The sequence below is a fragment of the Humulus lupulus genome, chromosome 1, assembly GCF_963169125.1.
Source record: "Humulus lupulus chromosome 1, drHumLupu1.1, whole genome shotgun sequence".
NCBI lineage: Eukaryota > Viridiplantae > Streptophyta > Magnoliopsida > Rosales > Cannabaceae > Humulus > Humulus lupulus.
In genome coordinates this window covers 232,656,557-232,661,581 of record NC_084793.1, presented here as the reverse complement: position 1 = coordinate 232,661,581, position 5,025 = coordinate 232,656,557, and the positions used below count along the sequence as shown (strand labels likewise).

The following is a 5,025-nucleotide window of genomic DNA, read 5'->3' as shown; positions in this document are numbered from 1 at the left end:
TCGATGACTTGTTTGATCAGCTGCAGGGAAAGACGGTGTTCTCGAAGATTGATCTTCGATCTGGTTATCACCAGCTGAGGATCAAGGACGAGGATATACCGAAGATGGCCTTCTGAACGAGGTATGGGCATTATGAGTTTCTGGTCATGTCGTTTGGTTTGACCAATGCCCTAGTAGCATTCATGGACTTGATGAACAGGGTGTTCAAGGACTTCTTGGATTAGTTTGTGATTGTCTTAATCGACGACATCCTAGTGTACTCTAGTTCAGAGGCAAAGCATGAATAACATCTCCAACAGGTCTTGCAAAGGTTGAGGGAGCACCGGTTGTATTCCAAGTTTAAGAAGTGTGAGTTTTGGCTACCAGAAGTGACATTCCTTGGACATATTGTTGGTTCAGATGGGATTAAGTTGGATCTAGCTAAGGTGGAGGCAGTGGGAGAATGGCCGAGGGCAAGGAACACCTCAGAGGTTAGGAGCTTCCTTGGATTAGCAGGATATTATAGGCAGTTCGTGGAAGGGTTTTCGAAGATTGTTGCACCGATGATAGAATTGACACAGAAGAATCTGAAGTTCGTCTGGTCAGACAAGTGTGAGAATAGCTTACAGAAATTGAAGTGGCTATTGATTACGACACCTATGTTGAGTCTCCCTTTGGATGGAGGGAAGTTTGTGGTACATTGTGATGCATCAAGTTTGGGTTTGGGATGCGTGTTGATGCAGAATGAGAAGGTTATCGCTTATGCATCACAACAGCTGAAGGAGTATGAGCAGCGGTACCCTACCCATTATCTGGAGTTGGCAACGGTGGTATTCGCACTGAAGGTGTGGTGATACTATCTGTATGGGGATAAGTGCGAGATATATACCGATCACAAGAGTTTGAAGTATTTCTTCACCTAGAAGGATTTGAATATGAGGCTGAGGCATTGGCTAGAGCTGGTAAAGGACTATGACTGTGACATCCGTTACCCCCCAGGTAAAGCCAATGTAGTGGCAGACACATTGAGCCAGAGGGACCCGGGATAGTTGTTTAGCTCTACACTACGACAAAATACCCTTTACGGGACACTTTTTTAGGACTCGCACATAAATGCAAGTCCTTAAAAATATTTATGGAGTTTTTAGGACACTCATTGAGAGTCCTGAAAAAAAAAAATTTAGGACTCGCAATGAGTGTCCTAAAAAAATATGCGAGTCCTAAAAAAATCTGGGCTAAAAAATGAGTGCTTTACTTAACAATTTTAAGGACTTGCTTTGGAAGTCCTTAATACTCTTTAAGGACTCACTTTGCGAGTCCTAAAAACAACTTTGGGAGTCCTAAAAACAACTAGACTGAAAGTAATAGTTAAAAGTAAATTATTTATATATGGTTAAATATTTTAATAATTTCTTAAAAAATATTCTAAGTTGTTAGTTTTTAAATATACTTAAAAAATAAAAACTAATATTAATTTTTCTTAATATTATTATACTTTGTATTTATATATTTTTATAATAATAACTATATATTTTTTTAACAAATAATAATAATAATAACTATATATTTTTTTAACAAATAATAATAACTAAACCTTATCCCTCAACCTCAATCTCACTCTCTCTCTCGTTCTTTTCCTCTACTCAAAAACCATCCCTCAACCATCCTCTTTGACAGCGTGCATGGGTCACGGCTGGTGGCCAGATCACGGCGGCGGGCTTGATGCAGAGGCAGGGGACTCGGCTCTCTCACTCCTTCGTCCCCCCATCTCTCACTCTTCCTGGGCTCGATGTCGCCTAGGGGTTCAAGGGCTCGACAGCGGCTGGGGGTTCAAGGGCTCGACGCGCGAGTGGGGTTCTCCGAGCTGGCTGGGCTCGATGATGCGGGGGTATCAGGGGGTGGGATCGATCGTGCAAGGACGGCGCAAGGAGGGGTTTAGGTTGGGCTGAGCTGGGTCTGGGTCGACTGTGCAGGGACAGTGGCTGGGCTCGGCAGGGACGATGGCTGGGCTCGGGCAGGGACGGTGGCTGGGCTCGGGCAGGGACGTTGGCTGGGCTCGGCAGAGACGGTGGCTGTGCAGGGAGGGGCTAGTGTAGGTTTGGGATTTTTTCTTTAACTGTTTGGAAATTGTTCAAGCTTATATGAAGTGGGCTTCTGGGATTTTTTCGGTTTGATTTCTTATCATATCTGATTTTTTTTGTTGTGAAATGCAATTTACTCTATCTGGGTATGTGAAAGTTTGAATCTTTTGTAGTTTTACTTCACAGTTTAAATGGGGGAGTTCTTCTGTAATCTTGGTGTGTGAATTATGGTTCAGTTTAGTTACTATGGCAGCTTGTAGCTGAGCTCCCAATTTTACTTCTTTAACATTGTTCTAACAATCTGCGTAGTTCATATCTAGGAGTACAAGCTTATACTTTACATTAAAATAATCGACTTAATTCTCATAAGAGTAATGCTTTAGACTTTAAACAAGTTATGTTGGTACTTAGTTTGTTTCATCTAAGAGGATAGTTCAATCTTTTAGGACCCAAATTTGCTCTTTTTCTTATCTTAAGTTCTTTCAACATTGAACAATTTTATCATATTGTTTTAATTCCAGGGACAAATAAGATTTGGTAGTTGATCATTTGAAGAATCTTTTCCTAGTTGAGCTTAATATCAGAAGTAGGAAATGGTTAACAGGTTTGTTCAGTGCTTTCATACTTTGAAGACCATTTCGAGCACAAGACGATTACGAGTTTCTCACACTTGTTTGTCTATTTCTTTGAACATATATGGAGTGTTTTGATTTAGAGAAAATATCATGTTGTAGTGCATAGATGGGTTCAAGCATTTATTTGCTTCCCTATTGCGGTGCTTTGATCTCGGCTTGTATAACCAATCAAGAGGCCTAGACGATCCTGCAGTTCTAGCATAGGAGACAGTGTGTATGATTCTAAATTCTGACCCAAACAGATTAGCGATTTTTAGTATACTATGATGCTTGCTGATAATTCATTTCATTGTTAAATTATTATATTTTAAAGTAGAAATCATTGAACCCAAGAAGGGTAGCTCAAATGTTCAGTCTTGTGGTTTGCTCCTACAAGTTCTGAGGTTTGACTTTTTTTTAGTACCTACATAATATTGGGGTTAGGTGAGGTGAGGAGCTTTTTTTTTTTTGGTCAACAAAAAAGTAGGAATCAATGAATATTCTTTGCTTATTTTAGACAGAATTTAAAGTATGGAATAATTGGAAATTCTTTGCCTATTTCTGACTATGACTAAATTTAAAGTTACTGCTGCTATCCAACCTTTTCATAGGACACTATAAAACCTGTCTATTGAACATTGGGGCTTCCTTGTATGCAGTTAGCGTAAGCGAAATTGAAGCACTTTATGAACTTTTTAAGAAGATCAGTAGTGCTATGATTGATGATGGATTAATCAACAAGGTTTGTTATCTTTCTATTCTTTGAGCTAGTTTTATCCTCTGCATGAATCTGTGTTTGACTTCAACTTAATTAATCCAAATGATGATGATGATGTGTGCATTTTTTTTTCTTTTAGCTATTATTTTATTTTATTTTTATTGTCGGCTAGGTGTATTATTGGCATCCATAAAGTTGGATCAATAGAAAGAAAAAATTGTATTTATAAGTTTGAATTATAATATATTTATAATTAAAGAATTTTTTTTATAATGTGCAGGTCTATATTGAGATGCATTTCTTTGGCGCAATACTTGACAACATTGAAAGTTGAAGTTTTTAGAATAAAAAATATATTTCACTAACATTGGATACATTTCTTGTTTATTATTTGATGATGATAAAATTTGATTGTAGTATAAACTATCATGTAATATGATTTTGTAAGCCGAGTAGACTAAATACTGAAATTATATTTTTGAGTAATTAATAAAAAATTATTTTGTTGTATTTTCTTTTGAAATTTTAGAACTCTAACATATATAATACATTTTGGACACTCAAATGGATATATTTTTTCTAAATAAAAATAAAAATTGTAGCTGCATTTTTTTTTTTTTAAAAAATTACTTTTAAGGACATGCAAAGAGAGTCCTAAAAAATTACTTAAAGGCACTCAACCAGATTTTTTAGGACTCGCAATGCGAGTCCTAAAAACTTAATTAAAGGCACTCAACTAGATTTTTTAGGACTCGCATTGCGATTCCTAAAAACATTCTTTTAGGACTCATGCGAGTCCTAAAAACTTAATTAAAGGCACTCAACCAGATTTTTTAGGACTCGCACAGTTTTTTAGGACTCGCATTGCGAGTCCTAAAAAACCTTAGTTTTTAAGGCTCTCAAATAGAGGACTCGCAATGCTAGTCCTAAAAAACCCTTTTTGTAGTAGTGCTACACAAATATCGAGAGAGTTGGCAGAAGAGATGACTAGAGCGAAGATAGAATTTTTTGTGGGCCGGTTGGCCAATATTACTTTATAGTCGACCCTCCTGGAGAGGGTAAAAGAGGGTCAGTTGGTAGATGCACAGTTACAGGAGGTTAGAGGGAATGTCCTAGCTAGAATGGCAAAGGACTATTCCATTTCAAAGACTGGGTTATTGCGATATAATGTCAGGTATGTGTCCCAATTAATATGGGGATTAGATGAGAGATACTCGATGAATCCCATGCTACACCATACTCACTCCATCCAGGTACCACGGAGATGTATCAGGATCTGTGGGCATTGTATTGGTGGCCTGGGATGAAGAAGGATGTGGTGGAGTACGTGGACGGGTGTTTGACCTGTCAACAAGTGATGACTGAGCATCAGCGACCAGCAGGGTTGCTACAGCCTTCGGGTATTCCCGAGTGGAAATGGGAGGATGTTGACGGTGAAATCTCGTCAACGATATAAGGTTAGAAAACTAAGACTATATTGCCAAAGGTATCTCAGAAGAAGATGGAGAAAACTTGAAAGAGTAAATATGTAGAACTGCAATGGAGTCGAAATTGTATATTACTCAAAAGCCTTAGCATACAATCCATTTTCCAACCCCTTTTCTGGAGGGTTGATGATCTATTTATACTGGAG

The 5,025-nt window shown here is 38.0% G+C and overlaps 1 long non-coding RNA gene across 3 annotated transcripts; it reads left to right on the top strand.

Annotated features, from left to right (window-relative positions):
- Positions 1 to 1,912: 1,912 nt before the first annotated feature.
- On the top strand, positions 1,913 to 3,902 carry LOC133804314 (uncharacterized). 3 transcript variants are annotated; one of them, XR_009878423.1, is made up of 4 exons: positions 1,913 to 2,147; positions 2,795 to 2,909; positions 3,334 to 3,416; positions 3,673 to 3,902. It is a non-coding gene; the product is annotated as an uncharacterized LOC133804314 (long non-coding RNA). The 3 variants fall into 3 exon arrangements; XR_009878417.1 differs by having other exon boundaries at positions 1,913 to 2,909; XR_009878418.1 differs by having other exon boundaries at positions 1,913 to 3,416.
- The last annotated feature ends 1,123 nt before the right edge of the window (positions 3,903 to 5,025 follow it).